Raw genomic sequence first — 26,884 nt, forward strand, 5'->3', positions numbered from 1 at the left:
TTTACTTTATTTGAAATGTCCTGGGCACAAAAATGTATAATATTTACACACATGAAACATTTCAGTTTATCAAATAGTTCTCTTTTCTCTTTTGGAAATAAATACCTATGTATTGACATGCATGTATGAAATAACATTTCCCTTCTTTTTTTTTGAAATGGAAAGAGTCATTACACCTATTGGTATATAATGCTTTACAGAAGCACTTAGTATAATCTAGATCAATAAAGACAGAAACATTCTTGAGATGCCTAAAACCTACTCAGGAAGGTTTTTAACATCAAATGAAAAGTATAAAGAAAACTTTCACAGCCTCATTTTATGGAAATTCACAGATGTTATGCACTGTGCATCCCAAATTCACCACAAGAATGTTAGGAAAACAATTTCAATAGGCAGTAATGAATCTTTTCAGAAGGATGAAAACAAAAGACAGAATGAAAGACAATTTACTTCTAGTTGTTCCTCAAACCTTTTTAAAAATAGAATTCCAAATTATAACTCTGAACCTACCCCTTTGTTTGATGAAAAACATCTCATTACGCCATACAAGCTCATCATCATAAAGATATATTAGTCTATTCTTACTGACAGTGACTTATTGCTAACTCCAAATTTAATATTGATGTTTTACTACTGAAATGCCAATACCAAAAACTGCACATAAGTCATTAGAAACAATGACACCTTCAGATTAAATTCCACATATAGTCAAAGGAAGGTCAGTAAGTCAGAAGTGGTTATTCTGCATAAAAAGTCATAATACTAGTTTGAAAAAAATTAAATGTTCTTTGCTAAATACTTTTTAAAATATTATATTATTTTTTGTGATTTCTATCTTACATAAGCTACATAGTTATCATATGTAATGCAGAAAGAGCATTTTAAGCCTGCTGCTATGTCATGTACAGATGCTTTGGAAATTCTACACATCATTTTCACTTTCAGTTCTTTTGCTGCAGTTCATCCAAATATATCCCAATTCTGCAAATGCTTAAGTACATTCTTAATTTCCATTAAACAATGAAACATAATAATGGAAATTGTGATTCAACCCATGTAAAATGATAGCTTTAGCCATCACATTTCTGACTGCTAGGTTTTTCCCCACTTCTGTGTTGCATTGCAGTTTGGGGTTTAGGTTAGGGGTTCTGATCTGTTAGCTAGCCGTGTTCTGTGCACCCCTGCGCACCCCCTGTGTCTGTTCCCCCCCGCTGCTGTTCACTCCGGGTCCCTGGCTGTTAGAGGCACTACGAATTCCCATCCCCCATACACCCTAGTGCCCGGGGTCCGCCCCGGTCCTGTCCCCGTTGGGTGCCGTGGTCCATGTCATTGCCACGGCGCCTGCCCCCATTGGGTGGGAGGGCCCCTGCTCTCCTCTCTCTCCCCAATATAATCCTGCACCTCGGAGTGCTCGAGGCCGTGTTTCCTCACACTCAAGCTGGGAGCAGGTTGCGGTGCCTCAGCGCAGCTCCCCGTGGCAATAAAAGACTTTCAGCCTTCCACGTGTAGGGAATCCGGATGTTCCTTCACTCTTTACTGGTGTCTCTCGCTTGCAGTGGCGAGAATCCGCTGGCACCCCCACCCAGACTGCGGCAGGGAGCCGAGTCCGGAAACACACGGCGATCCCAGGTCCCGGAGGGAGGCGGCACTGCTCTAGGTGCCGGAGCTGCCCGGGGACTGGGAAAACACAGAGAGACGCCGCGCCTCTGCTGGCTTTGCAAACTCAAGATAGAAGAAACCTATGTACAGCATGACATCAGGGGAATTGAACCAGCACCTCTTTGAAATGCACCCACTCTTTTTTTCGCAAATCTGATTGTAAAATGTCTAACTATCTGCATGGAAAATCACTGTGTCTGGGCTCTTGCTAAAAGCTTGAAATTTTCTGCCATTTCTAGTATTTAAAAGAGAGATGATAAAACTGACCAGCCACTTTTTTTTTTTTTTTATGTCTTCCATTCTCAGAAGGATCCCTTAAAGAAATGCTACTACTTTTCTTTTATAATCACCACCCACCATCTCATAGCAGGGTTTCACTCAAGCAAAGGCTAAGTCACTTTACTTTCCTCTCCCTTCTTAAGAAATACAATATATCATAATGCCCAGCCTTGGGGATCAACTTGTTAACCAAATGCTGAAGAGTAGAATATTCTGCTGATTTTGTTTTTCAAAAAGTCCAATTTTCCACCTTTAACAGCAAATACTCCTAGTGGCACTTCTGTCAAGAGGGAGTAATTCTTTTCCCAGCACAAATTTGGATGGCTGTAGCATAGCTTGCTGTTGAATTTACCACATATAAGTGGACATATTTTGAAAACTTTCTTTCACCATGTCTAAAATAGCAAAAATGGCCATTTCAATGGCAAAAAGACTAGAGAACAAAGTTATTTCCTAAAGACAATTAAGACAATTTCAAAGATAAAATTCAGGGGTGGGACAAGAAAAGTGTCAAAGCAAAAAGTAATATTAAGCCTAGACCCTTAAAAAATTGGAAGGTATTCAGGTTAATATTTTCTTGGTAACATAATTTTTTCTGGTTGAAACAGTAGCCTTCCCCAGTAATTAATTAAAAAGAAATCATGATAACAAAATAAGCCAGCTTCCCTGAGATATTCTGAACTCTAGAAAAGTAGATTTTCCAAATATTGAACATAATTACCTTTCAGATATAATTATTAAAAGCTATGTTTAAAAGCAGGAATATGAATCTCTTATTTTAAAAACTACATAGCAATGAAAATTGCAAACATAGGCAAGGGGTCTCAAGAATTACCTTCAGTCTTCCTCCTAATAAAGTCACAAATAAACAGAATAAACACAGTATTCAGCATTCCCAATAAACACAGAATACAGAGAATACATATTGACATAATAAATACATTCACATAATTCTAGATGTTTTTTTCACTCAGATTGGTGGAAATATAGTAGAAATAACCCAGATACTCAAAAATAACTTCAATATTGCCATACTTTTCCTTTCTTCCTGAGAGTGAGGTTTATTTGTTAATAAATCCAAAGGAACTCATTGCATTTATTTTAAGTTGTAAGAGTATTCTAATATTATTCACTACTAAAATTGTAGATTAAACACTAAGCAAGGGTAGTTTCTTTAAAACCGAGAGGTATTATATGATTATTTTAGGCATTTAAAATTTTAATAGCATACAATTACAGTCAATTAAAATGGAACGTTTACCTTGCAAACCAGGTTCCATAGATACAAACAGGAAAGACAAAAGTTTTCTGCCAAGTTTTCCAGCTCCACTGCTCACTTACTAGGAAAAAAAAAAGAAGAAAATTTATTTAGTCATCAGTTGTACAGAGCTTTTTGAAATGGTGATACTCTCAATAAAAATGCCTTGAGACATTTTTAAATTATATTTAACTCCTGTCGAAAAGGAATAGAAAAGATTGTCAGAGCGATAAATCTGTCTGCTAAGGTAAATAGGGTTAGAGGCAATAGAAACCTTCTAATAATACAAAAAATAGCGTGCATTCATTGGCACTCATGGGGAGCAGGGAACTGTGCTGCCTACGATAGGATAGAGAGACATTTACTGGAGGATCTGAAGGTGAAACTGACAAAGCATTAAACCCAAATGGAGACAAAGGAAAAAAAAATCAACAGTAGGATTAACTATTTTTCTCTGCTGGTGATAGAATTTGGAACCTCCCAGATTTCTCCATCCATGTCTCCAACTATACAGTAAGAAAGGAGGGTTTAGAATGTTGAATTCAAATCTGAACTTTCCATTTATTTTTACAGAACAAATGAAGAAACACCTGATTTACACAGTGAAGGTTGAGGAGTTCTGAATCACATATGTGTCAGGACCAGAACATGCCTGAAGAACCACAGATTGTTTGATAAGCCAGAACTATAATGATACCAAAGACTAATAAAGACTGTCCTATTTCAAAATTAATCTGAAAAATGCAAAGTCTTTTGATCAACATGACTCACACAAAAAAATCCAACCAAAATAACAAAATTATTCCTCTTCTTCCATATATAAATTATTTTTCCAAGACCTTTCCCAATACCTGAAAAAGGTGATCCTGCATGTCTACATAAAATATATTGTGATTTAATTGAGATTATTCTGTAAACTGGAAAACATAATATAAAAAAGAAATAAGAATATTATTTAAAATTATTTATATTCTTAGAATATAATACAAATATACAGCAGTTACAGGAAAGATTAGAAATCACAAGTAAATGCAAACTTCATGATAAAATATGTTTTATCTAACTCTCATTCAACCAGTTTGTTATGTGGTATACAAATATGAGAGCTAATTCAATGATTTTATATTATACTTTGTGGTTTATAATGGACAAGGTAAATGGACTAATATCTGAACTTCAGGTTACATCTGAAATTTAAGGAATTTATGAAATTTGCAGAAGCAATCTTGAAAGACAACAATGGATTGTCAGCACTCCAGGGTTTGGTACAGTCTCCACTAAACACAAATATTTCCCTAGAGAAGAAGCTTTGGGTTGCATATTCATCAAAGCTGTAGTTTTGGCATGATATTTGCATCAATTCTCTAATATCTCCCTAGGATATAATTTCCTGACAAAATGGAAATATTTTTCAGAATATTCACAGCAATATTTTTTTCAGGTTTTCTCTTCCTCAAGAATTGTAACTCTTTATTGATTTTGCATTTTTTTTCTCAAAATTAAAACACAATGTAATAGAATTAGAAGGAAAAACAAAAAATGAAATAACTAAAAAAAAAGGAAACAGAACAAAAAAAACCTCCACAAAAACTCCACAAATAAACCAATTTATCATGTCTAATTTTTTTTTCATTTTGTTTATGCTGAAATAAAGGGAAATATTTTAAGTATTATAGTTCTTTCCTGTTGCATCCTGGGTTTGGGTGCAGATTAGGGGTTCTGATATATGTTAATTAGCCGGTTCTGTGTACCCCTATGTACCCCCATATTCCCCCTGCAGTGGTCCGCTCTGAGTCACTTACCATTGGAGCATCATCATGCCAGTCCTGTAACCACCCACCCTGTTCACTCCTGAGAGTTCTGCGTCTGTTACCCCGTCCCTGCATTCCCATTCGTCCTGGAACCCAGCACACCCCTGTTGTGTTCCCATCGGTTACCATAGTCCACGTCACTCCCCGTTGTCTCTCCCCGTTGGACGACAGGGGCTTCTGCCCCTGTTGTCTCGCCCCCTATGAAACCCGACGTGCCCCTTTGTTCGGGGCCATTTTGCCCATCCTGGCTTGAGAACAGCTGCATTATCCACTGCTGCAGCCATGAGGGAATAAAGAGTTCTCAACCATGTGAGCAGAGTGCGCCATTCTCTCACCCTTTGCCTCACCTCAGCGTCTGGCTACGGCGTTGCAGACCCACGCAGAGGCACAGCCCTAGAGCTCCGCACACATGCGGCGGCCCCGGTCTGGCCGAGAAGCAGCGCGCTAGCCGGACACCCCCTCTGCCCAGGACTGGGGACAAGAAAAGCAAAACATTGCAAGTGGTACCCATACTGTGGAGCAAAATCCTGTGAGTGCTGCGCAAGCCGTGGGGCCATCACCATGTGGGACGCCCAGCGCAAGCCGCGGGGTGACCAGCCGCAGCCAATGCAGTTGGAGATTCACCGTCAGGCACCCAGGAGCTGCACGCAGAGCTGAGCCGCCGCTGAGCCACCACCACCACTGCGCCACTGCCGAGCCGAGCCATGCGCCACTGGGAGCCCGCGCTCGAGCCGAGTAGACGTCTTCATGCGGAAAAGAGCGCCTGACGCTGGACTGAAAACTGGAGCGTGGCTCCATGAAGTAGGTCAGTGAAAACTCCACCACCCTCGAAGTAGCACACAGACCTTTGTCCTGCTGCGTCCACGAGGGATGGGAATGTAACTCCTCACAGTCATGGACGACACCGAGGAGCTGTTTCAGAGACCAAGGACCACGGCTGCAGTTTTATTTGCGAAGATGCCGGTTTGGTAAGTGTTTTTAGCGGCAGTGACAGACCCGGCTAAAAGCTGCCAGCGCCAAGGGTGGGTTGTTCATGATCCCAGGGTGAGGGGACGCGTCATGCATGGCACGAGTGAAAACTGCCGGCGGACTCCACCTTTTTTTCTTTTTTTCCGCTTTTCCTGCAGCTGCAAGTGGGTTCGAGTGGGTTGTTAACATGGGAGCCATGTTGACTACCCACCAGAGGGAATTTTATACCCAAGTTAAAGAAATCCTAACGATGAAAGGTGGTGGTGTCCCCAAAAGTTCAGTTAAAAGTTTTGTTCAATGGTTGGTTTTTATTTTCCTGGGTGTTTCCGCGGAAGATGTTAGGAAAAGGGAGTTTTGGGAATGCGCAGGCGTGAATTTAGCAGAGGGAATCAAGTGCAAGAATCCCTCCATCAAAGGTAGCTTTACTAAGCTGCACTTGCTAATTTCAGAGGTTGTTAGAACGGAAAGTATGTGGAACGCAGACCAGGAGGGAGAAAAGTGGCAGCCGAATGAGAATCCAGTTTGTCCTACCCCCGTTCCCTCACCCACCTTTCTTTCTCCCTCTTCCCCTAAACCGGGTGGGCGAGGGAGAGTATTCCACCGCTCAGAGGTGCAGAACAGCTCCCGCAGTGCGGACTGTGTTCCTGGCTTCCCCGAGTCTCCCCAGCACCCCCGTCTTAGTGGAACTGATCATGGCACTGAGAATTTAACCCCAAAACCTTATTCCAGTCCCTTTTTCCTAGTTGAAAATCCCAGTTTTAGCACAATTCAGCACGGTTTTGTCTCCCTTTGCCCTTTCCTTTTTTCCCCTGGGGAAGCCCCACCGGCCACGTGGTGGGGAACAATGTCTTTTTTCTCAGAACATGGAGGACAATCCCCCGGGGGGGGGCTCTCCTTCACACAACCCCTTTCTTCCCTTTGTTCCCCCAGACCCCTTCTGCTTCCCCGGTGCATGGGTGATGCCCCCTTGGGAGATTGGGTTGCTCCCCCTCCCCCTGTTCCTCCTTGAGTGGGTGTACCCTCCTTGCATGTTTGCCCAGCCGCATCATTGACCCCGCCCTATCCCACCAGGGAGAGCTCTGCCATCTCCGCCCTGATGCCTGAGGAAGGGGACAGCCCCTTTCCTGCCCCCCACGCCGTGCCCCCATCTTCCCATGGGCCCCAGAAAACTGGGGGCGAGGGAAGAGGGGGGAGGGAGGAGCAGGGACCCCTACCTCCAAGTTCCCATGGGCCCTGGAGACCCAGGGTGGGGGGAAGAGGAAGGAGGGGGTAGTGGGAGTCCCTGCCTCCACATTCCCATCGTCCCCGGAGATCCGTGAGAGAGGGAAAAAGGGGGAGGGGAGAGCAGGAGCAGGTTTCTGAGCATTTTACAGATTCCACAGATAGGGTCAAAGTAGCAGCTGAGAGGCATGTAGAGGGATCAGAGGTCCAAGACAAGCTTGTCCCAGAAACAACATGCATGAATGCTGAGAACGCTGAAACACAGCTCAAGATAAAAGAGATTCCAGAAAAGCCCAGGAACCACATGGTTGCCTTGGCTGCTGTGCCTCCAAAGAACACTGTTCTGAGGCAGTCTCCATCAATATGCCAATGTTTCAACTGTGATCAGAAGGGACATTTTCTACTCCAATGTCCATTTCTGAGGAGGGCTCCAGCAGGGACAGTGAGGTAGGGAGGGAGGAGGGACCCCACTTTCCAAAAAAACTTAAATGAGAGCGCGAATCTGCCTCACGTGAGGATAGAAATGAGGCAGGCCACAGCACCTCAAGGGGACTTGTGATTTATCAAATAGTGCAGGTAGTAAGTTGAAACATCAGGGTGCCTGTGAGTGCAGCAGATGACCACACCAACCGGGGGGTCACATCAAACTGCAGATGCTGCAAGGAGAAAAAAAGATTCTACATCTCTTTAAAAAATGTTTTCTCCTCCAAGCCAAAGAAAAAACCCTTTCAGCTACCCCAGTCCATTTGTGTTCCCAATCCACATATTTGTAATAAAGTTGTTGTCCCAGTTCCCCTATCCCAAAACACCCAGGGAAGAGCCAGCCCCAGCATCATCGCAGCAAGCCCTCTCCATCTGCAAAGGGCAGCCATTGCAGTAGCAGAAGAAAACAACAGGAAAAGAAGCGGGGAGAAGAGGCAACCGTGCAAACAGCGAAGAAGTCAAAACTGCCTTTTTTCTATTTTAAAAAGCGGGGAGATGTTGCATCCTAGGTTTGGGTTCAGATTAGGGGTTCTGATATATGTTAGTTAGCTGGTTCTGTGTACCCCTATGTACCCCCATATTCCCCCTGCAGTGGTCCGCTCTGAGTCACTTACCATTGGAGCATCATCATGCCAGTCCTGTAACCACCCACCCTGTTCACTCCTGAGAGTTCTGCGTCTGTTACCCCGTCCCTGCATTCCCATTCATCCCGGAACCCAGCACACACCCCTATTGTGTTCCCATCGGTTACCATAGTCCACATTGCTCCCCTTTTGTCTCTCCCCATTGGGCGAGGGGGCTTCTGCCGCTGTCGGCTCGCCCCCTATGAAACCCAATGTGCCCCTTTGTTCGGGGCCATTTTGCCCATCCTGGCTTGAGAACAGCTGCATTATCCACTGCTGAAACCATGAGGGAATAAAGAGTTCTCAACCATGTGAGCAGAGTGTGCCATTCTCTCACCCTTTGTCTCACCTCAGCGTCTGGCTACGGCGTGGCAGACCCACGCGGAGGCACAGCCCTAGAGCTCCGCACACATGCGGCGGCCCCGGTCTGGCCGAAAAGCAGCGTGCTAGCCGGACACCCCCTCTGCCCGGGACCGGGGGAAAGAAAAGCGAAACACCAGTTTCCCTTCATCTTTCTTTGGACACACAGCAAACCTAAAACAAGGGTAAGCATGAGCTTTTGGAGGCTGAGAGAATTAAACTCTAAACCCTGCTTTATATTCTAACTCACCTTCAAAGGATATTTAGATATCAGATCTAATCAGGATGAAACAAATGCTCAGGAAGTTCCACCTGAATATGAGGAAGAACTTCTTTGCTCTGTGTGTGTGACTGAGCACCGGAACAGATGGTCTAGAGAGGGTGCAGCGTCTCTCTCACTGGAGATATTCAAAAACTGTCTAGGTGAAATCCTGTGCCATGTGCTCTTAGATGACCCTGCTTGAGCAGGGACAATGGACCAGATGACCTGCTGGACCAGATGGCCCTTCCACCTTGAACCATTCCAGATTCTGTGATTTCTCTCCTCACCAAAATTTAGTAGCAAAATGGAGTATCAACATCAAAAACTTCTCCATTAGAGGAGGCCAAGGGTCAAACTGCTAAATGTTGATAACATCTCCATCTCATTACTTCATTATTTCTGAGCATAAAACTGAAGTGTTAGGAGAGGACTAGAGGGTTGTTGTTATTAAGACCCCAGTGGGAACTCAACAAGGTCAATACAAGATGCTATCAGAGAAGCTAAATTTTTCTGCAGCAAGAAATAGTTCCTTCAGAGATAAGTGATTGCCTAATAGGTGAGACACAGAGGAGCTAATCAGTTTTCCCAGCTGCACGATAACACTAGTATCTTGCCTTAAAACAAGCTGTCCTTGGCCCCAAGTTGCTCTTTAGGTGGTACAGAGCTGATGCTCAGGAAAAACACAAGCTTACTAACCAGCTGTGGCAATGGAAGAGGATAGTCAGTGCCAGTGCATGTGCACACAAGGAAAAAAAGGCAATCACTTTGGAAAAAAAAAAGTATTGTGTGCCCCTCAGGTATAAGATCTGGGAGCCCTAGAGAGCTGGTTTATGAGGGCATCAGCTTAGGTGTCAAGAAAAATCTTAAAGATAAGTATTATTGTGAATGGAAGAGATAAAAATAAAAAATACTGATAGACAAACAATTTTCTACAAAATCTTTTGTGGTATTAAAGAGCCAGATGGTGTTTTGTAATACCTATTTTTGCATCCCAGGTTTGGGTTCACATTATGGGTTTTTCCTTTGTTAGTTTTCCAGTTCTCTGTACCCTCGTGCATCCCCCGAGTTTTCCCCTACTCCTGTGGTTTCCATGCCCGTGTCCCCGTTCTCGTGGTCCCACTCACCCCAAAGTCTCGTGTCCGCCCCTGCCGTGTTCCCATTGGTCGCTGTAGTACACGTCATCACCACGATGTCTGTACCCATTGGGCAGGAGGGCTCCCCGTCCGCCCTGTCCCTTCCCTATTTCATCCCAATCCTCGGCATGCTCGAGGTCATTTGCGTCCGTGCGAAGCTGGGAGCGGCTGCAGCCTTTCCATCGCAGCTCTCGCAGCCAATAAAGCATCCAGCCGCCACGCGGACGGATTTGGACGAATTCCCTGCCTCTTTGTTTCTTCCCTCGCGCCGACGGCAAAGCGCGGCCAACAGCCCACCCCGGAGCGCGACAGCAAAAGCGCCCGGAAACTGCAGCGAGCCCCGGCCCCGACGAAAAGCTGAGATGCCCAAGCCGGGCATTCGGGAGCTGACCGGGGCAGACAAAAGTAAAGAGCAGCCGAGCCTATCATAATAAAAATCCAAAATAAAGTCAAATATTAATTTCATTCATTGACTGTGCATGGCAAACAGAACATTTTGCCTCAGATGCTGATTATCCTAGATTTTTGAAGCAAAAACTATCTGCAGGAGTTCCCCTCTTGCAACTCTGGAATATTTTACCTAACTTTGTCTATTACAACAATGCATGTGCAGCCTTAATTAAAATGTTGCCTTATGGAAGAGAACTGTCACTAAAATCACAGTGAGAATGCAACAATATCAAAATCAGCAGTTATCAAAACTAGAAGTCACTAAACCATACTACACAGTGACAGACTGGAAATATTAAAGATTTCATTGGGTTTTTTTAGCCACATGCCAAACATCTGAAATGTACTAAGACAGTCTTGTCCTAAGATCAGACAATAAACATGAGCATCATGAAAATAAGTCATGTGATCTACATTGACCTACACTGAAAAAATTAAATACCACAGAGCTAAAAGGTGAAACACAACCAAAAAATGACTGCATAAACTGCAGAAAAATAAATATGTCAGATTTACAGAAGGATGATCTACACCAGAAGAAAGATCCTACAGACCTGTATCTTGAAAATATATCAAACTAATTTTATATATAAATGAAAGCATGAAAAGAATAAATTCTTTATACAATAGACTTTTGTAAGGATAGTGGCCATATTTTTCTTTAGATTAAATCACAGTTCAGGATTTTTTTTATGGAATTCCAAAGAGCTGTTACCCAACACACACTGAGGAGAGGAATAGCTTGTTTTTGAATCTGTCATAGTTCAAAACATTACCTTATAAAGTATGTTTCCTTTCAAGCTTTAATGATATGAAGATAAAAAATTTTCACATAAGCTTAAGGCAGGAAGGGATTTTTGTTGGGTTTTTTTAATTTTTTTTCCTTTTTTTTTGGGTTTTTGGCTTGATTTGGTTTGAGTTTTTTTGTTGTTTGCTTATTTTTAATTCAATACATGGTTTAGATTTCTTACAGTACCTACATATTAAGCTTAGAGACAGTTTTCAAAGAAAACTAAACAAACTAGCTAATAAAAAAGGTAAACCACATGGGACACAGTTATCACACTTTCTCTGAAAGCAAATCTCTGAGACTTGGTATTGAAAAAAATAATTAAAAATATTTGCTGTACACCGAGGTCTTCAAACAAGACCTTTGACAGTTAGCATTAAGAATATGTAGCAAAAAATTTCAGAACATTGCGGCCTTTAGTGTAGTTGGTAAGTTGTGCCAGACCACTGTAACTTACATGTTCCTGTTTATTCTTCTCTCTCCATTCCATGTTCCCCTGCTAAAAGGAAATGTAGCTTAATCATCTGACCTAAAATATACATCCCTCATAATTTTATTTCATGTATCAGAAGTGATCAAAAGTGAACAAAGACAATATTTTTAGGTTTAAAATAATGATAAAACTGAAAAAAGTAAAAATTTCTCTTTTTAAATATCCTCAAGATTTAGATCATCATCAGTTACTACAGTTCCTATTTTAAAGATTACGCATAAGATTTTTGAAAATGAATCAATTTTAGATTTTTGAAGCCAAAATTTCTCATTTCCTTTCTACAAAGCCCATATAAATTTATTGATGCTTTTGTTCAAAGTCAAAATATGGAGGCATTCTGCAAGAAAATACTTAAATTCTGTCATTCTCTTCATTTTTTATCATCATATAACCATCAGTTACAATGAATGCTTACTAAGTCGAGTGTTTAATTACTAATACAGACAAAAGTAATGTGAAGAAGCTTAGGGTCTCTGTAAAATCATTACTTCCAAATATTTATTTTTTATGACTTTATAAATTTGCTAATTTTCCAATGAAAGTAACAATGTTTGCTCACTATTAAAATATTGCAAACAAAATTCAAAATTATCAAGAAAGCAGAAAACCTTCACTACAGCATAAATTTCACAGTATCACCTGTAAAAATCATAATTGTCTGACTCTCTCTTTTTAGTGCTTGTTCTCTTTGCCATCAAGAACATTCCTCTGTAAATACAAGAACAGTGTTAGTTTGATTCATCTCCCTACCTCTAGAGATTTCCTCAGGTTTACAGCCACCTGTCAAAATCAACTTACACGTATCTTGAAAACCAGAAGGCAGTTTTTTTAATGTCTCGTTCATATATATGTACCATCTTTAGGTTTTTATTTTTATCTGTGCTATTCCAAACATTAAGGTAACTAATATAGATATATGCCTCCTACTCAAATCTCTCACCAAACCATCCTACTTCCTTGCATGGTCTATGAAACACTGCTTGGTGTGTTACTCATTGACAAAATTACAGCTATTAAGAATTCCCTAAGGACAGACAGGTATTCTGCATATTCCTTGCAGTGAAATATCATCACCAGCTCCCTTGCAATAACCTGTAACACCACCACTTGTCAGATATGTTCTCTTACAGTTGTGACTACCTCATGAAGGACCATTGTTCTGTAAACCACTCCTATAATTTTGTTTAATTTTGGAGACATTTAAGGGTAACTAGTTAAAATAGTGGGAATTATTACATCAGTCTCTTAGGAGAAATCATCTCTTTTTCACATGGAGAGTGGGAAGACACACAGTCATATGAACTAAAGACTTGATAAAACTATATTACATAACAATTCAAAACCGGCAGAGTTAAAGACAAAGTTTAAATATGTCACACTGAACAGGACAAAGACAACACGAATATCTAAAAGGCTCAGTACTCACACCATCAATCATAATTTTTACCTATATGTTTCAATCATACAGAATTTCACAGACTGTTTTATTTTGTTGCATGGTAGGTAGTTCAAAGAAATTGCTCTTTGGTAGAAAAAAGAAGTTCATGAAATTATATGATATGTATTAAGCTGTTGCCACAGCCTGTTTTATATTTTATCCTTTCTAGTTCAGCAAATAGGATTTATCACAAGATAAAATGAGGTAATAAACCCCTTATTCAAAAGTTTTCCATTTTCAACCAAAGAGTTGTTGAGATAGGAAGACAGGAAAAATTAAAAGAAAAGATCCTACAAAAACTTCAATTTGTATAACTCCAACAGTACTGTTGTATTTTCTATGTGACTATAATCTGTTTTTCATATGCCTCCTACCCCTCTATCTTTCTCGCCTCTATAATTTACAAAAGAAACATTGCTTCCCATGACATAATGCTTATTTCCTGCAGAACAATGACTATTTAGGTATTTTCCCCATTAAAAATCGAGGACATTTTACTTCAAGAACTTAGAGAGAAGTTAATTAAGAAAGAAAAAGTTTAATTTCAACACTACTTAAAGTACACAGTTACAATAATCAACATGAGACAACAAATCCTAGAGTTAAGGCACTGCTTGTTGGCTTTGGTAGGCAAGCATATTTCATCTTGTGTTTGTTACTCAAAGTTGCCCTGCATCATTTTTATGACAGACAAAGATAAGAAATATGCTATTTGCTTTAGCCATGGATACACAGAGCAATTTCAGTGCCAGTGTCATGGCTTGACTAAGAGGTGCTAAAGTACATGGGGATTACCAAAGGGAGAGAACCAATGAAGGGATTGCTTTGCTTACAGCCTTACTCTGAAACAAAATCAAATTGCCTCTGAGATTGCCTTTCTCTTCCACACCCAGATTTATCCTTGTTCACAGTCATATACAGAAACAAGTGCCTGAATTAAAAATGTTACATCTATAAATCTTCAGCATGCATACATAAGAGTTATTATGTTTTACAGCTGTAATCTACCTGCAATGTAATTGATAACTTTTTGCAATATAAAAGAGAATATGAACCTGTCACTATAACTAAATCAACTTTTTATTAATGTTCTTACACTAAGTCAAGTGTTGTTTGACCTTGCACTCGTAACTTGATGGCTGATTCAAGTGCAGACCTGGTTCATTTCAGAGGACTGTGTTTATAAAATGTATGACATTCATCTTCAGACTGGGGAGCTGGGTTCCTGCACTTAAGGTTTGCAGTAGTTTTAGAAGAATAGTAATCTGAAAACAGGTACCAACAATTTAATGATTTCCTTATCCTTTGGCAACACTATTTTCAGGGTAAGAGCTCTAGCAATAAATATTTTGTAACATAGTAAGAACTTGGTGAAAGTATTGAAGCAAATCAAAACACTCTAAACTCCAGATGCTTCATTTCATGAGTTCACCCCAAAGCAAACACATTACCATCTGGGCACATAAAAGAGAAAAAATAAAATATAAACTCAAAGTAGCCTCTGTTTGAGAGTACAGTGTGTATAGTATGATCTAACATACTATGAGTTAGAAATATGTTTCACTTAAATTGTATTTGAGATACTACTGAAATGCTGAGCTGATATTTCAGATGAACTGCAATATTCTTTCATTTAGCTGATAAATAGTCCAGTAAAATAAAATAAAATAAAAACAATCCAGCACCATTGATAACATCTGGACTGGTGATTTATTTTTCCAATTAATTTCAAATATACAGAAAATATATTGAGGCACTTAAAGCATATTATTTCAAAGAAAGGACTGTAACTGCCCAAGCAAATTGAACTAATTTCCCCAAGTGGCTTTCACAAACATTTTTCTTATCCTCATACAGGTTTAAAGTTCATAGAATAAATACTTACAAAGCAGATCATAAAACCTTCCCTCATGACTTCTACATATATGCACATCACCCTTCTTGACAAACTAAAGGATTTTCATAAGGTTCATAATATGTATTATGAAATTTTCTGTACTATAAAGACCATGTAGAAGAACTTCTACTTCTATTTACTTTTCTCCAGAAGGACATTTTATAGCAGCCAATAATCTGAAATATCGCTAATAATCTAAACTCAAGCTTTACTTTTGTACCATGGACATACTTATTTTTTGCAAAGCAGGGCAAAGTCAGCAGCAAATATTGTCTGAGTAGTGAACTCTTTTTGGGAAAAAATATTGTCATTTTGATTCCTAAAAATAAACTAAAAAGCTCCCAGCTGTCAGTTTGGATGCAGATGTTCTCCACTGTCTTGGCAGATAAAGAAGACACGGGAATCCTGTCAAACGGATGGAAAGGCTTCAGGAGGAGACACAATATATTTACTAATTTGTTACTGCAGATACACAGACTTTGAGTTAATTCCTCTGGAATCTCTACCACTTACCAATGTTACAGGTGTTTTATTAAATGTATTTTCGATTTTGGAAATGTAGAGATTTTAATGACATCACATCTCTGTGTTTACAAGAGTTTATATAGTTCCTGCAAATTTCCTGGTGTTTATGTTGTGAACACCTCACATTCCTGCAGAACACTGACACAGATTCGGAACAATTTTGGCCATCTCCATACTCCCTACTGTAACTTGCTTTTGTTTAAGTCCATTACCTTCAAAATAAACCCGAATGAACAGGGATCTAATTCTCCTGGACTCAGCTAATAAAATGAAATGCTGGAGTTTCTATTAGATATTAATCTGAAACCCTATCTTTTCTTTTTAAATATTAACATAATTTGTATTAGGGGTTATCACTTGGGAACAGTCTCACCCTTATTTTCAAGTTCTCAGTAATTATAGACTTTGTTATAATTGTTCAAAGTCTCTTTGAACTTACAAATGAAATAATTTAGAGCAGGTCTGGAAAAGACAATAAGGTTTTAAGCCTAGTGGAACCAGGATCAATACACCAACTCCACAACTAAGTTCCCTGACTTTATGATGACATTGCCTGGTATAAAGGTTTGCGTGTTACAGACCTTGTGATACAGCAGATATATCCACTACAAATTTTGAGCTGATTGTTACAGTATGAAGTTCAAGGAGCTGCAACTCCTTATAGCTAAAATATCTCTTTTTCCAAACTTAGGGGAGACAAGAAAAATACTGAGGATGATCATGACCTATTGAAAAAGTGATAGTAAGCTGCAATAGTCTTACCCAGATTTGTCAGAACTTAAGTGGAACTGAATTAACTCTATGGTAGCTTACAGTAGAACTGAAAAATTTATTTTTAAACCTCAAATGGTCTCTCTAAATAAATAAATAAATAAATAAAGTACCAAAAAGTCTATTAGGAAATTTGATTACTCTTTTTTGAAGAAAAACATGGAACTTTTACAAAAAACACTTATGTTTACTTTTAGGTCATCAATATCAGCTTCCAGTGCTAAATTAATATTATATCATTTTTCTTTAAAAACTGTACTATGTTCTTAGTGCGATACTGATCTTGTTTCCCTTCCATTTCAGATGGCAAAACAATTGATTGTCCTCATTTAAGTACTAACTACTTTTTTCCTCCTACAATGAAATATATTTATCTAAAGGCAAGTGTAATCCAAAGAGTAATCTGTTCACTTCTGGAATGCTATCAGATCTGAACTGGATTTTTATCTCTTAGGAGCCATTACCCCCATGTAGGGAAATACAAATTAACCTCTAGGTAAGTGAAAAGAAAAGTTAATTTTAACTCAGTGAATTAAAGCCTTTTGATTCCAATTAAAATGAATAAATAATCAATTTAAATTTTACCAATGGAAATCTCAGAATTATAATGAATTTACATATTTTAATTTTTAAAAAAAAGAATTATTCTGATTTGACAAAAATGACACTCCCTACCTAAAAATTCACAACAATGTAATCTGAGAAAGGTTTATCTTCACAACAGAAATACACACTTTACATTACATAACTTCAAGGGTTGGAATTTTTAAGGAATATTTTAGCTGTGATTATATTTATTAGAAAAATATGTAAAAGTCATTATTAAAATTTTCAAATTAAAAAAAGATTAAAAATATTAAGATTAATAAAATTAAGAATTATTCCTCCTTAAGTGCTATGATTTGTACATTAAAAAAATTTTTCCCACCATTTGCTAAACTTCCTCCAAATCATGTAAATATGTCCTTCCATTTACATACATCTTTAGTACATTTTTTATTTTCTGGAATGAAGTAAGCAATTTAAAATAAGAATTTCCAACAATAGGCACAGAACAAGGCATCTTAATATAAGATATAGTAGATGGTATTCCCAGTAAATGTTGCCTTTTAACTTAGCCATTTGATTTCCCTATAAAAGTAGATGGACCAGATTATCTTTAAGAACATTCCTGCCTCAGAAAATTACAACTGGAATCAAGAATGGGTATATAAACCAGCTTTTCATTTTAAGGGCATCTGGACATTACGAGTGTCTAAGTACTGACTGAACAGGGGAGAAAGAAACAGTTTGTAAGGAAAAGTTTCATGGCTGCAGTCATGACACAGAAAATTAGTGATTTCCTTGAAAAATATTAAGCTTATTAGTTTCATTCTTGTAACAAAACATGCAGTTGTATCCCTGGAAGAGATGACAGCTATTACAGCTATTTCAAGGAACTTTTCAAAGCTACTTTCTGCACCCTTTGTTTGAGAGTCAATAGGGTTTTTGGATAATTGGAATATCTGGGGAATAGGTTAGTAGTCTCTACATCTTTCATGTCTTACTACTTAAGGACAACATTTAGTTTCCATGATCAACTTGAATTGCTAACTGTAAAGAATTGCTAACTGGCATTCCTTAATACAAATATCTTAATAGGCTTAGTACTTTTCTATAAAACCAATAGTTTTATTTGCTTAGTCTTCTGTAAAAAATGAGTACAACAGATTTTTAATAATACATTTATGTTTTTGTGACTGAAAACTAATACATAACTAATTTACTAAGAATAATTTACTAATATTATTCATGTACAAGTTTCTTGTCAGGTGTGGAGTGAAAATGAAGGATGGTACATCTATGTGCTGTGTATGCTGTAGTCTTTATACCTGAACAGTGTCAAACCCAGAAAACATATAACCGTCACAAAGAAGCTAAGCCATCTGCTCAACATTTGCATAAGTAAAAATAAGTGGTTTTATGCTGCTGCTGTATTTTATATCACTATGTCTGAAAAGCTAATAATACTTCCAGTATGTTTCAGACATCTGTGTTTAAAAAAAAATAATAGTTATTTTTACAAAATTACATTGTGCATTATTTTCCTGTGATTCATAAACATAGTTATTCACATGTAATGATTTAGGCAAAACACGGGAAACTTTTTTTGATATACTCTTTACTTATTAACAAGGCAAAAAATTCCGATTGGCTTCCCCACATTTTATAGAAGGATCAGAAATGAACTGAAACTCAGTGATTGACAATGGACAGTCAAGACTACCTTTCTGTCCTAATAAAGCCTAACAAACAGTGCTGTTGCTGATTCATATCAACTATGACAAGAAATAGAACACTTAGGTAAGAAATTACTAACTTTTCAGAGTGATATTTTTCAGAGTCACAATGTAACTAGACATTTAAGCAGCTTATTAACAGTTTATTAATGACTCCAAAATTTAGGCACAGAAAAATACAACTGCTTTTTTCAAGCCTATTCATTCAATATAAAAAATGTTTAAAATACAATAGACAATAATCTTACTGAATTTTGCCAAATCTTAATTATAGAGTCCCATTATTTTCCATAATTAACTTACAGTTGAATAGTGTCTCTAAGAGGACATGCAAATCAGAACTATGATGCTGTGCAGAATTCCAATCATGCTTGAAAGCCCCCAGTATGCCAAAATAAAGAAACCTTTCTGAAAACGTTTTAATGGGAAGCAAATAAAAAGTTTTTAAAACTTCAAATCCTGTGTGCTTGCAAAAGAACTCAGGGACTCCATTTCTTTCTACAGTTTTAAGAATAACCTTCTTTGGCTTCATAATAAGCAACAGAACTCTGTCCAAGATAATTCTCTACAAAACATGTAGGTCTATATAAAACAACACTTAGGAAAGATCCTGTACTTAGGATATTTTGTATCAGAACTGTGGTGTCTATTGCAGGGAAAAGATAAATATATTCAAAAGATGTTCAAGCTGACTTATAGAGAAGCTTTTTGTTGTTAAAAAAATACAAATAAAATAAATCTGTAAGATATTCCTTTCTATATAAAGAACAGTGAGAGTCAATGATTCTGTTTTTATTCATAGTTCCTTTCCAGGAGAGTACGCACAACACAATACACACCTTCCCTCCCTTGCCTCCAGTTTCCTTCCCTGTTTTTTACATCTGCTGTTAAGGAGGGAGGAGCTCAAACAAGTACAGTTACTCTGTTAATATCTTACAGAATAAAGGAAGAAAAATGAACACCAATAGGCAGCCCTGATGCATGGCTGCTTTGTGATATTCATTATTCCTATAAATCCCTTTCAAGTACTGAAAGGCTGCAATTATGTTTTCCTGGAGCTTCCTTTTCTCCATGGTCAATCATCCAACTTTTTCAAACTGTTCTCATAGAAGAGTTGCTTCCGCCCTCTGATTTCCACGGCCCTTCACTGGACCTGCACTAACAGTTTCATTACCTTCCTGTGCTGGGACCCCAGAGCTGGATGCAGGGTTCCAGGTGGGCTCTCACCAGAGCAGAGTGGATCAGAGGGGCAGAATCCACTCCCTCCCCTGCTGCCCACGCTGCTTTGGATGCAGCCCAGGACACGTTTGGCTTTCTGGGCTGTGAGTGCCCATGGCTGGATCATGTCCAGCCTCTCACCCACCAGCACCCCCAGTCGTTTTTGGCAGCATTCTCCCAGTCCTTTTGTTCCCCAGCCCAAACTGATACTGGGGGCTACCCTGACCCAGGTGCAGGACTTTGTGCTTGCCCTTTTTGAACTTCAAGAGAATAACACAGGTCCCCTCGCGGACCTGTAAGGGTCTTCTGGATTGTATCACTTCCCTCCAGTGTGTTGATCATGCCTCACATCTTGGTGCCTTCTGCAAATATTTTGGGGGGAGCATTCAATCCCACTATGTCCTTGAAGAAGATGTTGATGGCATAGGTCCTTCTGTGGACCCTATGACAATAGGTATGCTCTTGAAGAAGGAAAAACTTGGCTAACTCATCTAACACAATAATGACAACTACTAGTAGTCATAGTGCAAGTTATTTCTATTATTATTCAGTCCTTTTTTGTTAAATCAAGTCCCATTGTTTTCATTCTATCTATAATTACTTTCTGCAGATTTCTGCTGGCTAACAGGAATGATTTTCAAAAGAAATGGCTGCCCTTTTCAGCAAATACAGCAGAAGGGAAGTTCTCAATTCATAATTCACACAGGGAGCATGATTCAAGGAGCTGCTCTATGCATTCAACCAAGTAACAGAAATATATCATAACTCCTATGGGGCCATAAAAAATGTGTTTTACAGGACACCTGGAGGAATACTTAGAGAGTGTGGAAGCAATTTATTTCCTGAAATAAGCTACTTCATTCATAAAAAATTTGATGACAAACAGCACACTATTAGAACTGGAAATTATTCTAGGTATTTTTCATCTGTTAACAAACTATTTACATTTTATATATATTTATATTTCAGACATAATCTCAACAGTCTTCTATCAGTGAATCTTTATACTCTTCTTATGAGCAGGAACACATTCTCTGTATTCATATTATGACTATTAAATTTTCAGGGTAAAAATGGCTTTTCAACAGGTCTTGTCTGTAACTGTGAGTGTGTGCATGAATTATGTGAAAATGTCTGCAAGTCAGTGAGACAATGTGGAGGCTGAGCTCAAACACACGAACTCACAAAAGCATGTTCTTTGCCAATGTCTGTTTGTGTGACTACTTCAGCTGGAAGTGATTCCAGCACTATGAGTATAACCTTTGCTGACAGGGATTTAACTCTAAGAGATCTTCCTGAATTAGCTGAAGACATTGCAACTAAAATCTAAAATGGTAGCTGGAAGTCTTTCCTTCTGTTCCTTTACTGCAACTGTAATGTCAAAGTAGGATTAAAAAAAATGGGGTTGCCTTTAAAACAACTCAAATTTTCACTAAAAGCATGTTGCTAATGTCAAAACCCACCAAGGTTCCAGAGGTTATGATACAATCATTTTGACATGCTAGTAAGAATGGCCACCCGACTGAAGTCTGAAATGTTCAAGATGTTCTGAAACTGCTGACCTAAAAAAAAACTGTGCAGAACCTGGTAATTTTGTGGGGACAGCTAGGTGACTAGAATGATTTCTACTGACAGTCTTTAAGTAAGGCAGGACATTTAGCTAAAAAATTGTCTGACATACCAAGGTATTGAAATTTTTTAATAGTAGTACTTGGCACTGGATTTCTGTAAATATAGTTGCAAAATTAAAATTTTCATCCCTAGTTTGGCTGTATATTGAGGATTAACTCATTGTGCCTGTTCATGAGATTTTCTGTGTATGAAAAGAAGCACTGTGCATGAATATATATAGAAAAAATGAGACTATCATGGCAATGACCACAATTTAAACTACAAAACCCTTAAAATTATTCATATGAGCTTAAATTTATACATATTGATTCTTAATAAGGGCTTACACATATAAATATTCTATTTTATGTGGTAAAAGTAAAGAAATAAAAACATTAAACTATGAAAACAAACTTCCAGATGGATTACAAATACAAACACCTACAGAATGTATTAGAAATTCATACAACAATGATAAGAGTTTCAAGATAACAATCAGAAAAATATGACAAAATCAGAATGTTTTCAGGAAATGATTGTCATGCTTTATCAGCTATAAACAGTTAGTCACAGTTCTTCTTCCTCTACTAAGTGCACATCTGCTCTAAAATCTAAATAATGCTGCTGTACACAGACTGGCATCATGATTTCAACAGCCATAGGCAAGACTTAAGGTGGGGAACAATATCTCCTGGTAGGAGGGAAGCAACGATATGAAACCCAAATCTCTCATTGGTATTAATAATGTGGAAAGTATGATTTCTGAGGAAAGATTAAATCACACTGAGAAGTCTTTTAAACAGAAGTAATGGGGAAGAGAGATGACAACCCAGAGACTAGTAAAGAAATGATGCTTAGAATCAAAAGAAAAGGGTGTTTGGAAATGGAAGCAAAAGACACCACAGGACCAGTTTCAGAATAGCAGGCTCTCATCCCAGGATAGGCACACAACGGCGCATGGATGGAAACAAAATTGCAGTGACTGGGATATGGAGGAAAAAGTCACATGACTGAAGTAGGCAGTGGATGAGTAAAGACTTACAGTAAAGGTAGATAGGGAAGAAAATGAGATGAAGACGGCTCTCATTGTGACTGCACCAACAGATAGGGCTCTCATACAGAGGCAGATGAGCTTGGCTTAAACCAGGAATGACTTTTGTGTGGGTATTCACTAAGGAGGGTTTTCTCTGTACTTAAGGTCAGGATTCAAGAGCAAGGATAATGACCAGAGAAGGATGAGTCCACAATTACTGTAAGCTCTAAATAAACTCACTGGTTCCACTCAGCTCTGCTAAGGAAGCTGGCTGATGTTCTTGCAAGGCCATTCTTCAAGAAAAGTCTTGGAGATTTCTAGGAATCTTGGGAGATCTCTGTATAGAAGGAGAAAGTAACCTGGCTAACCACAAGCTTTAATTTGATCCCTGGGACAATCAAGGAGTTGGTCCTTTAGAAGGACATTTTGGAATATGAAGGAGAAAAAGATGGTGGGGAATTGTTGTGGTGGTTTGACCAAAAGTGATTCATGTGCTGGATATCTTCTATTATAAAATGACTGAATTTGCAGACATAGAGAAGGCAGGAGTTATCATTTAGGTTGACTTCAGCAAGGCTTCTAAGACCTTCCCACAACATCCCTGTAACCAAGCTGCATATGGGGTGTGTGCCCCACCAGTAGGGAAAATATGGATTGAGTGGTTGGGCTCAGATGGGACGGCCACTGGGTCTTACCTTCCTGGAGGTTGGTGCCCTGTGGGATCCCACAGGATCTGCCCTGGGGTTGGTTCTGTATAACATCTCTGTCTGTGACCTGGAAAGGTGACCAAGTGCATCCTGTCAGGTTTGCAGGGGGCATCAAAGTAGGGCAGCAGGAAAGCCCATATGCATGAGGGCAGTCCTTCTGTACAGGTGGTGAGATGAAAAGGCCAGTGGGACCCTCAGGTGAGCATGGCAGGTAGAAAGGGCAGCCCTGCCCTAGGCAGGGAGAGCATTTCCAGCTGCCACTGAATAGAACCCTGAACAATTTGCCCTGATCCACAGCTGAGTCTGCTAAAGACAGAGTGTTGGACTAGAAGCTTACTGAAGTCTCCATCATCCTGAATTGTCCTGCAATGTTTCAATCCATAAAGTACCCATTTTTCAGCAGATTAGTAACTTTTTGGCAGAAACAGTAGGGTGGCATTGTTTGGCGTTTTCTTGGCAGAAATCAAATTCCAGAACAAAAAACAAAGTCTTGCAGCAAAGTATGCACCTGACTCAAATTCAAAGCAATGTGTTTAGTAGTACAGAAATGAAACTACAAAAGTATTGGGAGTCTCAAAAATAATGAGTTAGTGTAATGACACGCTGGAAACTGTTCTCTGATCGTGATGCTCAAGACTGCAAAGCTTAGAATGTTCTGGCTTGGGACTCCAGACTTCTATAGCTGTGTGCTGTTCTAACTACTGGCTATCAAATCCCAGTTACCACAATGCTAAGGATGGTCCTCTCACTCCAATGAAAATCCAACCAGAAAAAGAAAAAAAAAGGAATGCCATGTGGACATCAATCTATTACCAAGCTCTGTCCCACAGATTGTCCAGGTCCCCCTAGCAGAGATAAATGTGGCTGTTGTTCAAAATTCACAGGTTGAGTTAAGGAAGAAAAGATGACATTGATTCAAAAGTACAGTACAATTTTGTGTCTCATAATTAACCATTTCAAGCCTTCATAATAATCTAACTGAAAACAGAAGACAGTTCTAATGTCTTCTAGGAACAAGATCTGAAGGAAAAGAGCCATAACTAAATAAAAAAAAAACTGTATTCACAAAGTTAACAGGCTGCATTCACAAGCTTTTTACAACATCATGATGCCATTAAAAAAAATCCTGCATATTGTTTATAATCACTTATATTTTATATCACTTATTACTACTTCTTTTTTTGGTTTAAACTTTCATGTTTTATAGCAAGCCAACTTACAGTTAATTTGCTGTCCACAAATATACTGTCTATTTAATTTCTAGACCATTAAATTTTAGATACACAGATGACTTTGGAAACCACAAAAAAACAATTATCCCAATCTCTGAAATGCAGCAAGCTTACTCCAAACCTTTGAAATGCAGCAAGCTTACTCCCAATCTTTGAAATGCAGGAAACTTGCTAAATATTTGCTAGACATAAACACGTCCCTATATCTATAAGCCAGTGAAAAGCATGTGTTTTATGGGACCACAGGAAGAATTTTACAGGAAACCAGTCTGAGATCCTAGTTCTTTAAAAAATTACATGTGGGAAAAGAAGATGAGAAGATGATTGTGAGCTTGCACAAACCTGCCAATTAAGGCATCAGTAAACTGAGACATGGTGACAACTAGAAGAAGGCAACTTGTAATTCTGCATCATAGAAGTATAAGAAATGATTATACAAGGAAGAGAATTGCATGTCTCTCATATACAGGAGCAAAGAACAGCTAGACCAAAGAAAATTAAAGTGTATACCTGAAGAAAGATTGTAATGGCAAGTAAGAGTTTTAAAAACCCGGATTACTATATTAAAGCAGAAACACCTAGTAATAATTTTTGGCAAAAACTACTTATTGCTAAAAAAATGAGAAAGAAGTAAGGTTAAATGAAGGCTCAGGAATACTGAGCACTTGAAGGTCTTTAAGGAAAAATATTATATATAGGAGCAGAGGAAGCCCATTACAAAGAAGACCCTAAAGTGGAACCCAATTCAAATGCAAACCTCAAGGATAACCTTTCATAATTATTTTTGTTCTGAATTAAGGGTGATAGTCAGATACAACCAGAAGCCAGGCGTTTTGGTCTTTCCAACATTCTCTAATTACATGCTAATAAATTTCTTCTTATCCCAGCTGTCTCTGTTGCATTGACATGTCCTGAATGCAATGAATAAGACCTATAGATTCTTTTACATGTTATGGAAATGCATGAACTTACTGAGTGACTAAGCTTCTGTAAACAAATATGTTAAACATGCTAAACTAGATACTAAAAAGCAGTAAAGCAAGTTTGTCATTTGTTTGTCCACAAAGCAGTAACTCCCCACTGCTTTCCAAAGCCCTCTACACAAGTTAATTTTAGTTTGGGCCGACAGAAAGGCAAGTTTGAAATATGCCTCACAGGATATCCAAACAGAGATGAAAGAGTGATAGAAATGCAGCCAATTTTCTTGTTTACAGAGGTTCAATGAGTGTAGGGTCAGGCAAGATCAAGCTGCTCAAACTCAAATTCCTGTTATTTTAAAGAAAATAATAAACATTTTTAATATAAATGTGTATGATTGCATAACACTCCTGACAATTCCTGTTTTTGCAGTTGTATTTACAATAGCAAACAAACAAAAAAAATCTAATGGCTCCCCCACTCTCAAGAAAAAAAAGAAAAACCACTAAATTACTAAGAAAAAGAATATAATCTCATATAAACTGAATCAAAAATTTAATTCTATTCTTGGCCCAGTATCTGGTTTAGTACAGAAAAAAATCTTCAAACGTATCTGTTCTTGATTTCCATTCTAAGCTACTAAAATGAGATACTAACACTATATTTTTCAAAATTGTAGAGACATGAAGACTGATCAATATCTACAAATTACATGAAATCCCCAAATAACTCCAAGAAACAGGTAAAATTGACCTAATTCTTGGTGATACTCAGGTTACACTTTCTGTTTTCAGAGTAGGAGGGTAATGGATTTAAAATTAATGTTCTGTTTTTAAAAAAATTAGTACCCATCACTACATTTTGTCCTTTATTCACAACAGGCACAAATAAAGATCAAAGTTCCAAATCAAAGTGCTTATGGGGTGAAGGATAACCTGATTTTAGAGTATAAATTTAGAAACAGACACACAGACGTTCACAAAGTTCCGTGGAATCTTTTCTACTTTTATTAACATGTAGCACAATTCAGCTTTTTTACATAACCATGGTGCATAAATTTCTGTATTTCCTTTTTGACATCCCTCATCTGCAAAGCTATTGCATATAATGAACACTCATCAGTGCTTGTGGAGCTTTAAAATTTTTATGCAAAAACAAGTGACCTATATTATGATACCAGTGTCAAAGAAGATTCATGAATATATACAGATGGTTAACCAACACCTAAGTAATCCATTAATTCATCCACAAAAAGTATTGTACTGATAGCATACATAGAGGGTCCAGGTTCCAAATGCAGAAAAGTCTGCTAATGATCAAAAATAATTCAAGAATGGTATTCCTCTAAAAAGGTCATATTTGCATCTTTGTTTATAAAAAGGGTTAACTTTGAACAAGAACATTAACTCCAAGAACAGAGGTGCAGACCTACTAAAAGATAAAGATAAAACATATGGTCTT

General features: G+C 38.3%; 1 protein-coding gene across 1 annotated transcript in view; it reads right to left on the reverse strand.

Annotated features, from left to right (window-relative positions):
• The window catches only part of LINGO2 (leucine rich repeat and Ig domain containing 2), a 494,638-nt gene that overhangs the window by 323,333 nt on the left and 144,421 nt on the right, over positions 1-26,884 (reverse strand). Inside the window, exon 2 of the mRNA XM_068176701.1 lies at positions 3,203-3,281. The gene's annotated coding sequence lies outside the window, so the exon portion shown is untranslated. The remainder of the gene's footprint in view (positions 1-3,202; positions 3,282-26,884) is intronic.

This window comes from Anomalospiza imberbis, chromosome Z, assembly GCF_031753505.1.
Source record: "Anomalospiza imberbis isolate Cuckoo-Finch-1a 21T00152 chromosome Z, ASM3175350v1, whole genome shotgun sequence".
Taxonomy (NCBI): Eukaryota; Metazoa; Chordata; class Aves; order Passeriformes; family Viduidae; genus Anomalospiza; species Anomalospiza imberbis.